Genomic DNA, 12,511 nt, shown 5'->3' with positions numbered 1-12,511 from the left:
TGCTTAACACTAGGTTCCCGGGTTAAACTGAGAAAAAAATATTATATTTCATTCAAAAAAATATTATTTCATCAATCATCTTATTTACGTAATAAAGGTATTGCGTATTCCAATTACTTGAATGAATCCGGATAATCGACGCTCTAATGCATATTATAAGAACACACATTAATTAACTACTAGGATCCTTATCAAAACATGTATAGGGGTCACCCATACCGATTCTCACGTCAGTTCAAGTGAGGTGATTTAATCAACTTGTCTAAGCAAATTCCTGCCTTTGTTCCTATACATCGATAATACCCGGCATCTGTTCTATAATTATATTTACTCGTTCCAATATCGCCTGGGGCTGTACACAAGGGTAACTATTATAACGTGGCCTCTGTCTATGTATTGCTATAACTTATTTAAGTGTCTATCACACTGGTTAGATCAGTGTATTGCGATTCTTGGTAGATATGGTAATATGATACTTATTTATCGGGGTAAAAGGTATATTTTTGAGTGGTGGTCCCGTTCTGAGCAATCTAATGAACACTTAATGCACTAGGCCGTGTATACATTTGTTTGTAAAAACGTAAGCTATCGTGTATACACGTTATATAGTGACTTAATTGCTAGTATTTAGTTTGAAAGGTAAAATTATAATGAAATAATTTTCTAATAATGAAGTTTCTTTATAAATAACGAGTTTATAAAATATATTATTTAATATTCGCACTGAGGGGAAATAATTATTTAAATTTCCATGTCTCGTTGTGTTTTGCCATCTGATTGGCCGAGACATTTCTCAAATTTGGGCAGAGAATGGAGAATCTTTACACCAGATTCTCTCTTTCATAATGCTCAGTATAGACATCATTAGACGTATTAAGATATTTATTTTCAAATAATATTGCTAATAATATCTTTTATACTTACAGTTGAACAGAGGACACCAAATGCACGTTATAATACAAAATGACATACACATTTACATAACCGATACGAGCATTCATCCGGGTGCTATTTAGATTTGAACCTGCTACCGTTATCGTTATCTTAGTGTTATTGATACCATTTTGTTATATCGCACTCTAGGGCAAAAATCTTTGTCTTGCTAGCTACTATTCGATTTTACTCTTTTACTCAGTCTTTTGTTTTTTTTTATTAAGATACCTACGGACGTCATCTAAATATACCCCTGAGAAGGATTTGAACTCATAATCATGGGGCAAAGTTTTAAAAATCTTAAATATGCCATTGTTGCGTCACGAGTACTTACAATGATTTGTTTTATACAGGGTGAGTCATATTGAACTTTCCGGTTTTGGAAGGACGTTGCACGAAGAAGGGAAGGAGTAGAAGGGTGGGGATGGTGTCATTAGACGCGCCATGACATGCAGTTTTAGTGTGAGCATTGGCTTGGTCGGGACAACATCGTGCGTTCGTAGTTGAAGAGTTTATTAAAAATGGCGGCTCCACAATGAGGCACATTTTCACCTCGCCGGAACTGTCAACAAACAGATTTTTCGATACTGGGCTGAGAATAACCCACGAAACCTACACGAACGACCACTTCACAGCCCTCGAGTGACAGTGTGGTGCGCTATTGCAGAGTTTGGTGTGTGGGGTCCCTATTTTTTTGAAGAAGATGGTCAAGTCGTCACAGTTACCTCTGCTCGGTATTGCGACATGCTTGAAACTTTTCTGAAACCGAAATTGGAGGAATTAACGCAGAATCATGACAACGATAACATCTGGTTCCAACAAGATGGTGCTACAGCCCATACATCCAGGCGTCCAATGGAAATCCTGCGACAAATGTTTCCCGGTCATCTCATTTCTTTGCGAGGTGACGTTGGGTGGCCGCCGAGATCACCTGATTTAACCCCCTGCGATTTCTTTCTCTGGGGTTACCTGAAGGAAAAGGTGTACACGCATCGTCCCCGAACCATCGATGAACTGAAGGCTGCAATCACGGAAGAAATCAATGCTATTCCGCTGAATATGACTCGACGAGTAATGGACAACTTCCGGGAAAGGCTTCAGCAGTGTGTGGTCAATGGAGGTAGACATTTACAGGATATCATTTTTAAAACCAACTAAATTAAAACTGCATGTTATGTGCTTTCAAACAATAAAATAATTTTTACTGCATGTCGCTTTGTTTTTAATACACACCTTATTGAAATCGGAAAGTTCAATATGACTCACCCTGTATTACGAGCATAAGTATACATATAAGTATTGCAGTAAAACCTGACATATTCTAAATCCCAGTGTAAACACGACATTTGGGGCTACCCACTCGAGTGCGTACATTATTTTTATTTCCACGCTCTGGTAACAAAATAAAGCGGAAAGATAGAGAACGAAACCTCCTAACGTTAGGTTCCCTCTGCCTACCCTGCGATATAGAGTTGTTACATGTTTATAAATAAATATACATTCAAATATCACCAGTCCAGTATGATTTAAAAAGCCAATCTCCCTGTAAGTATTTATAGATAATTTTTTATGTTCTGCCAGAAGATAGATTAATTAAAGAGTGGAGAGTAAAGTGTTTTACTTTGTCTTAGCCTTGCTCAGTAAAATGAAACTTTTAAATTCTAATATGCATTCTTAGCCTGAATAAAAATAAAAGGCAAAAATGATTGTACTAGATGCATTCTGCACAAAGTAAGAGCCTTAATTACTGTGACTTTATTCTAAGCTGCTTTTCAAACCACTGCAGTGTTCTATACTACTAGGTTACATCTGTTTTTAATTGAAACAAGTACAGATGATAATAAAGTAGGTGAACATTTTTTTTTAAATGGACCGTTTATTTTTAAAGTGGTGTAAGTCCATTTTTGAGAAAAATGAGCTATCACGTAATTCATGCTTAATTTAATGTAATTTTTTTATATATAACTAGCCCGTGTCTAATTTCTCAAAAAAACCCCATGTTTTGAACAACTTAAAATCGGACGGTAAATGAAATTGCATAATCATCGACATACTAATCTGTAATTTTCTCGAAACAAAAGAAAATGGACTTACACCACTCTCAAAATAAACGGTCCAAATCTTGAAGTTAAATTAAAAATAAACAGGCGAAGAAACGTGAGAATATAAACGCGATCATTGTGGGTTAGATTCCCACTTGGGAGAATGAAATGTTTCATATATTTAATTTTCTAGTTCAGGTAATGAGGCAAACCGCGGTGTTGAGTTCTGCCAATCGACACACAACGCACTTAACTAATGCGTCCAAGTGTGCTGCAAGTACGTTTGTACTGGAGCACACTGTACCTACTGCTGCATACTAGTTCGACTATAGCATACTAGTGCTGTAAGGCATTATAAAAACCACTTTTATATATTTAGTTAAGAAACCTTACGCTTTTAATATATTTAACTTTAACATAATCATTTGGGAAATTATCAAATACCTCATTAACAAATTTACAATAAATCGATTATTTTATAACAAAACTAAAACCAGAATTAACATTTAATTAAAACTACATATATATTTGAATTATTCAATAACAGATACGTGTACTATAAATATTAATAACATATATTCTTAAATCTAAATACAACCCATTAGAACTCTCTATATAAGCTTTATTAAGACAAGTACCAGCCGGCCCAGAGGGCTTAATTGGTTCCTGTAATATCCGGTTAACTGCCTGTTAACGAGATGTGTGATGTTGAAATTTAATTACTTTGAAAATTTCATATCGTCGCTTTACTATGTACGTCTAGGCCTATCTGTTTAAAAACTAGTTATTAGGAGCTTTTATTTTATTTGCCATGTTAGATCTGATGTAAATCTTGTAAGCTCAATTTGACTTCCCAGTGATGATATTTGAATCAAAAAAATTATGGATTACAATTTTTTGCAAAATCACTATAAATAAATAAAAAAAATTACTAAAAGGGCTCGATTTTTAAAATACAATAAACCATAATAAAAACATTAAGAGACTGAAGATGCAGCCGAAAGGTGGTCAAAAGAAGTTCTGACAGGAAGAAAGGTGGTCTTCTGAACAAAGGAAAATAGATAGACAAAACATGTTCGAACTTGTTTGATTCGTCTTGAACACACTCCGGTCACTGTTCCATCGACCACCTGAAGATGGAGAGTGACCGAGAAAACACCTTGCACAAAAATAATAATGCGTTAATAAAAAAGAAGATTAGAACTTATAACAATTCTGTTTTCGTAGGGGGTTAAAAACAACTAATTTTTATTTATTTTTTAAATTTGTATTTCAAAATTCTAAGATTAATTCCTCTTGCAAAATAAATGGAACAACACAAAGTTACTTGCAATTAAAAACTTGTAAAAACCGCAAAATCTAGAACTGAAACGTTTTGTTTTATTTCACGGGAAACCTCAAAGCGGAAAAGTTTATATAAACTTCTAATGTATGATTAAAACAATTCTGAATAGTTGAGATAAATTATTATTATTTGTTGTATAATTTTAAAAGTCGTCATGGCGCAGTAGAACAGTATTCAAACAATAACCTTGATAGTTGTGGGTTCCATTCCCATTTGGGGGAATGATTATTGCAAAAACGGCCACATAGCGCGGTGTTTAAATGAGTGTCTTGACTCTATGTCTCTTTTGTCTATTCTGTATTAAGGGAACACGTGTTATATACGTAAGTATATATTTCTCATTCGACACGTAATGTCTCGTGAGAATTTGGCGGAAAAAGAGGAACGAAGCTGTCTTAGTGTTTAAAAATATTAGGCAATGAAACTTTATCGCGCTTTATCTGACTAGAGGACAACGAATTCCATTTTTATTCAAAAAAATCCTAAGAGTGTAAAGCAAGTGCAGAGTGAGAACAGAGTGACAATAGATTCTCTAAAGTCAAGTCTGCTGTTAAATATTTAAAAGCTAAATACATTCTCGAACATGAACTAAACTAAAATAAGTAATTTCTATATGACATTCTAGACAATGGCCAATGAATTTGAATTTATTATAGCTATATCAAGTAAATATTGAATGCAATCACTTAATATAATAACAGATGAATTTTAACGAGATGAATCCGAAATGGAGCCGTATATCAAAATTAAAACTTCGTTGAGTGGCAGCGTCATTCATGGCCACTTGACAGCTTATTGGCACACTGTGAAATTAATAATATAGAATTTTATATTAAAAACTAGTGGACCCGGACGCGGCTACGCCTGCTTAAACTATAAGAATATTTATTGAATATATTTTCAGTTTTCAATAGAATTAGTAAGAAAATATAAGCTTAAATAATCAAAAAGAATAATAATTAGACACATATTATTAGAAAAATTATCTGAGAAATTGAAAACCAACATATGAAGTAAAAGTAACTAAAGGATATTCTTAATATTAGAAAAAGTACCTAGAACCCGTGCCTTAAAACTACCTAAAAATATTTTTAGCCAGCAATATCAAATAAAATAAGAAGAGAACCAAAGTGTAATTTTAAATTAATTATAAACAGCAAATAAAGTTCGAAAATGTATGAAAATTTATAAAACCATCAACGTCATCTGCCCGTTCGCGTCGGTCATACTCATACTATGCCGCCCGAAGGCTAGGTCATTGCGAATCAGTGACATCTCCCTTAATTATTTAATAGAATGTTACACAGTAAACTATAATGTCAATCTAGATAAAATGCTAAAAGTGACTATATTATTTATTTTCATAAGGATGAATATCAAAATGTCGCGGTAACGGTTGCGTAGCGACGCGACGGTTGTTATTGACATGGCAGAATAAATTGCATGTCAAATTAGAAAGTACTTTAAAATATATTAGTTTATATGTGTAATGTAATGTTATATAGCCTATAGCACTTCTGAAGAATGCAGCTTTCATACAGTAGATCCGGAGATCTTAGCGTTCAAACAAACAAACAAACAAACAAACTCTTCCGCTTTATTATATTAGTATAGATATAATTATTATATGTATGTAGGGCATGTATGAAGAAGTGGATGACAATGACGAGGTGAAAGAGGTATGTAGAGACCGTACCGTATTGTACACGTATCCTTTAGTATTAGAAAGAACATAGGACTTCAAATAATATATAATAGAAGAAATAATATAATAGGAAATAACAAAAAACTAAAATATAAAAATAAGTTTTAAGTGATGCACGTTTTAATTAATTACGTTACTCCAATACATTGAAATGATCTATATAATGAATTAACTGTATTATCATATTCAAAGGAAATTGCAATACGATACTGTATGACGTATCCTAGAACTACGGGAGCAACAGGAAATACTCTACGAGGCTACGATATTAATTACCTGTAGGTATACTCCATTAGTCGTAGTCGTAAAGAATATGACTGCAAGCTGTTCTTGTATTCTGTTTGATTTTGCTCACAAATAATATCCTTTTTAATAATAAAATCTGCTATGGCAGGGTAGACAGAGGGACCCTAGTGTTAAGACACTCCGTTCCCCATTTTCTGTCGAATTCTGAACGCATTGCGTATTGATTGCCGGAACTGTACGCTGTGCTTGTGCCTCGACACCAGAGCGAAGAAATGAATAGTAAATATTTTATTACCTTAAGTAGGAATCGAACCAACAACCTGATGCGTTTACAGTCACACTTTTTGCCCCTGTGCCAAGACTGGCCTCTACCGACTTATTTACAAAAAATATAATAATTAGTGCGGCGTTAACCTACCCAACTGTTTGCGAGATACAACCTGAAGCAGATTTATTTATTTTTTATTTTTAAAAATTAATCTTTATTGAAAATAAAACATAAATAATAAAGCAACAAAAATATTTTTTCAGCCCAATATATAACAAAGCTAATACCAACCAAATTTTAATAAAAAACATAATTTAAATTCTTCATATCTATTTAAAACTTCTCTATCACCATATTAATGGACCATACGAGTACAAGCACACTGTTATAACGCTATCCCGATAAATGATATTAAATATTCATACAAAGTTCGCAGTGGACGCTTATATAGGGGTTATAATATAATTATTGGTGGTCAATTTGGTTTATGATAGCATTAACCCGATTATATCACGAACGGAGCAAAAGCCGTGCATCCTTTGAGCCATTATGGGGGGGGAGAAACAGTTGTAAACTATTTATTTTATACTGCCTTACTGGGTTATCGATGATGTTTTTAATTAAATATGCTATCGTGGGTAGTGTCTGACTGTAAACTCTCTGTTAGACATTGAACGGCGTTCAGTTTCGTCATTCCACTAGGTTCCATCTGCCTACGCTGCTACGCGTGAGCAAAGAGCGTCAGAGCTTGCTTTTATTCTATTTTTTTATGATCACAGAAGTAAAGTACATATGTATTATTCTGTATCTGGTCTTCTGTGTCAGTTTTCATATAGAATAAAACTTATATTATATTATTACATAGTAATTTTATATACATTTATAATAGAAAAATATAAGAAAAATAAAATTTTGTGCATCCACTAAAATAGCAATAGAACATACTATCTTTTATAAAGATAAGAATTTTAAATATTAAAAGATACAGTTTTATAAAGTTTAGACATAAAAAGGAATAACGTTCTTTCAGCTGCTAGTTGCGGTAGAATTTCATTAAGTGCCGCTTTGTACCGCGGTACACGCAATATTTTCCTCGTATTTAATAAAAATCATATTACCTTCATTGCGTTTCCTTCGTTATTAACGGTAATTGTTAATGCTAGATTTACGTGGAAATAAATGAGATAATGAAAAAACACTATTTTTTTCCACATATCCAAGTGTATGTGTAGTGGTTGTGGCATCGAATTGTACTATGGGAAATAGTGAATTTCGGCTTTTAATTTTTGAAGTCATTGCATCTTGAGTGGCGGAACTCAACGCCGTGGGTTGTATTGTTTCCAGATCAAGGTAATTGAAATTACTCATTCCACCATCAGACGATGTGTTGAATATATAATTTCATTATACAACATAATAATAGTAATATCTTAATTTTCACCCTATTAACTAGTCAATGCGCGATGTTGAGTTCATCTTTCACGCGATGTCTTCAGAATTCGGCGGAAAGCGAGGAAGAAAGTATCTTATTACCAACGGAGTGCCTAAACCCTTGGTCCCAGGTTCCCTCTGCCTCCCTTATATTGTGCGAAATACAGCCTTAACTTCACACTAAAAAAGTTATATAACACAGATACGAATATCGAATTAACAATTTAGAACATCAAAACTTATGCCACTATCAGTATGCTTAATTGAGTTAAGTAACACCACTACCACTGAAGGTAAAAATAGATGAGTGTTTAGGTAACCTTCTACGTGTTAATAAGGGTATGTTGCACTCAATCTCGTCCGTAAAGCCTCAAAGGAAGTAGTTACGGATATCCACAAGCGTGTAATTGTAACAACTTGTCTTACCACAGCGCTACGGATCTCGTAGCCGTAGACCTTTTAGATAAGCTTTAAAGATCATCTTATAGTATAGTTGCCATAATAAGTATTTCTTAATATTGAATGCTTAGTAGTCTTAGATGTGAAAAATAATACTATATACTATAAAATATACTATATATAATATACTATACAAAATATTACTATATTCCACTGAAATTTAGAAGGTCAGTGTATTTTATAAACCTTACAAACTGAAACCCAAAGGCGTTGAGTTGCGCCATTCAGCACGTAATATTTCAAAACTTAGGTGGAAACTAAAATAAAATAAAAAATATATATTTATTTAATTAATTTTATTAGGCGAAAACTTGGGAACGGAGTGTTTCAACTGTAAGCTCCCACTGACTACCATCCTATGTGCGGGATACAACGTAAAACCATTTATTTATTTTATTTATATTTAGGTAACAATATAGTAATAATGGTCTATATAAGTAATAATGACTAAGTATATTAAAATAAGTAAAATTTGTCAATAAATTCAATATATTTCTTCGTTCTCAGGTAAAGCGATTAAAAATGCATTACGGTGCAACGCGGACGGGAATTTCAATAAGCATCACTCCACTATCGCGATTCGCGACTGACGCAATATCTTTTTAATTTGATGAAACATCTGTGTATATTAGTTTTTGCTTGGTTATTCTTTAAGTTAAATACATAAAGGGGGATCGTGAAAACAGAATATTATCATTTTCTTGCACAGGTAGAAGAAGCGTAGCTTTGAGTACCACCGTTGATCCTGCAATGTCTCGAAAATTGAGCGGAAAGTGGGGAATGAAGTGTCCTTAACACTAGGATCCAAAAGTTAAACATGATGCGTCTGTAGTGGTTAGTTATATACAAAAAATACAGTAGGCTTCGTTTTAATTCTACTGCTATGCGAGAGAAAATTTGAAGACTTAGAATTTTTGACTGTAAATTAAATTTATATCATTGTTATTATCAATAAAGTGTAGGTTACCTGTGTGTTCTTCTGTGATAGCTATCAGTTTATTTTCCTTTCTAAGTGTTAAAAAACGTAATTTTTTACCTTAGCACATTAAATAATAAATATAAAGATAAGTGAGCGTAAAAAATCATAGACTTTGCTAAATATGATTATTTAATACTCTTCAGCATTGGCTCTTTGAAACTAGAAACAAAATGGTTACCAAAAACATCGTATTGTATTTCATTTCCCAACTATTCGTAACTTTATAATTAATTTAATATTGAAACAAAAACAGAAACAAAAACTATTATAACCAACCCTGGTACAAAGCTATGAGAACTCGAGATTCCACTTTCCGAATTAGCTACCCCAACAAAATAAAATTTGTTATTATTACGCTAATTAGTCCGTACTAACTTGTAAAATGACAATTCTTATTTATACAATTAATTAAATATTGCGATTTTAATCTAAATCTATAAAATTCATTCACCAAAATTCGAGACATTTTGTTGAGTGACGAAATGAAAATATATAAAATTTTAGAAATTTGTCTAAAAATATATGTTACTAGCTTTTATGATTATAAGCACTTTATCTTGTTAATCCTGAAGTTGGCAGTTATACAGTTTCGTAGCAGGATTACAATCTGAACTTTGCAACAGTAAGGGCGAAACAATTACTCATTTCTCATGTCGCGTCTAGTTATGTAATTTATTATGTAGGTTCTAGCGAATTATCTTAAATAAGCCTTAATGATATTGGTTTATTTTTTCCATTTTTGTGCTTATAATATTCTCTTTTATAAAAATGGAAAGGAAAAATTTATGCTATAAAATTTGTGGGTTTTTTAAGTGAATTATTTTCAATAAAAGGTTCACATCTAAGTGGTTATTCGATCTGGTTAGTGTTAAGCGTGAAGTGTGAAGCGTCTTTGTTTTATTTCAATCGGTACATAAATAAAAAATATATCAGCATAAAATATTTTCTTCGACAAAATTTAATTTATTTATTTTTAATGAATAATTCTATTAAATATCCAAGCGATCGAAACCGTGAGTTTTCGAAATATTACCTATGTATTTAGAACCGGAATCCAAAGCCGCGCATTGTCTTCTTATCGGAGCTCGGAAATGAAAATAATTTTTAAATTCATCAACTTTTAATTGATCTTATTTCTTAATTTTTAACAAAGTTTTTCAACCTTTTACTTTTATACATAAAAACAACTTCCAGAAACATCTGTTCATTTACTCTTTCGGAAATTTTCTTTGTTCCACCTTCAGAGAGTTCGTCATTTTAAGTGTTGTTCTCTTAATTGACTTTAACTCTGCCTTTGTAAACATAATTTGTATTTAATTAAAATTTTCGAATTATACATTAACCTCGTTGAAATGTTTTATTTTGCACTTACTGTACTTTGTTTTACGTTTTTCAAATATTTATACTTATATAAATTTTTTTTTCAGTTTCATGCTGTGAATGCGAGACGTTTAGCAAGACAGGCAAAGGGAGCATTGGGCCTCGTTACCAGAGCGAAGAAATAAAAATATTTAATATTTAATTTCCTCGAGTAGGAATCGAACTCACAATCTGTCGCGATAATAAGCACACGCTTGTACCCCTGCACCACGACTGGTCTAAACGATAAAACAGACTGTAAATTATAATAGACAACTATTGTAAAACAATTAATGGACGGCAAACCTATTTATTGCAGCAAATATAATTTAATACAGTTTATTACAAACAAACATTGTCGAAGTTAACGAAGTGCCTTTGTCTACTTATTACCTTTGACCTGAATTACCAATCGCCTTTACTTTACATAATTATGACTTTATATAATTACAATACTGTACGACAGGTTGCGATGATGAAATATAATTTAAATAACAAGTTAAATAAAATTTTATCATTGAAAATGAATATATTTTTTAAAATGAGATATTAAATATTTGTGTGTTTTTTTTAAAGAAACTACTAACCGGATCTACTGCGTTTTAGTATTAAAAGTCTGGAGCCTAGAAATTGACTGTCTGTTAGTTGCCATAATTATTAAATTAAACTACCGCGAACGATTGAAGAGATGATTCAGAAATAAAGAGATGATAGATCTTCAGATCTATGTATATTATCTCAATGATTTTTTTTTAAACATTTTTAGTGTTATTCCATAGTTACGAAAGCAACGCAGCCAGACTCGAACCTACGACTATTGAAAATTGTCTAAATGCTCTAGTCACTAAGTCATACGTTTAAATTCCATAGCCATGGCATTGCGATGTCATAAAGGCGCTAAAACAGTGTTATTCAATAAACATTACTTTAAAATTATAAGACGTTTCATCTTGAAATTAAGTGCTGGTCGAGAAGAGCAATTGTATGGAACATAAATGCTCTTTTCGACCATTTGAGGCTAGGGTTCGAAACAATGGAGTGTGAGAGGACAACAAAATTATTTATCGCGATTGATGTTTGTTTATAAAGCTTATGTGACAATTACAATATATTTATTTAGGCGTTAATAAAAATAGACGTAGATGATGAGTTGTTGATTTGATGGCGTTGAGCTTCGCCACTCAACCCACAATGTAAAATCCCCCGAGAACTAGGCGGAAACTGGGAGACAAAAGTGTCTTAACGCTTTAGTTCATTAAAGGCCCAGGTTCCGTCGAAAAAAAACCAATAAATTTCCCGTTTCCATTTCCAACAAAACTCTTGCAACTTTCAGTTACTTCAGTATCACACGATCTATAGTCGTGTACTTATTTCCCACAAAGTAAGGTATTCAACGCAATCGACAGTACAATCTAACTTCACGGCTTATACTTTTCACACAATGTGCCTTCTTTAATGCTGCCATAAACTCGTAATGTTGAAGCCGTCATTATTTGGAGTGGGTGTGATGGACGCACGTTCGTATTTTCTTTGTTATATTGGATGGACATTTTATTTTTACTTAAATATATATAGTACTAACGGCCCGCCCGCGGCTTCGCCTGCGTGAACTACATTATTATTAATTTCTGTCTCCATAAGTACCTACGTCCTATAAGTGACGTCCATGCAAAATTTGAGACTCCTAGCATTTGCAGTAACGAAGTCGCATACAAACTTTCAACCCCAAAAACAACCCCTTAGA

This window comes from Heliconius melpomene, chromosome 13 (assembly GCF_056956725.1).
Source record: "Heliconius melpomene rosina isolate 202511_hmr_F chromosome 13, ASM5695672v1, whole genome shotgun sequence".
NCBI lineage: Eukaryota > Metazoa > Arthropoda > Insecta > Lepidoptera > Nymphalidae > Heliconius > Heliconius melpomene.
This window is presented reverse-complemented; position numbering follows the sequence as displayed.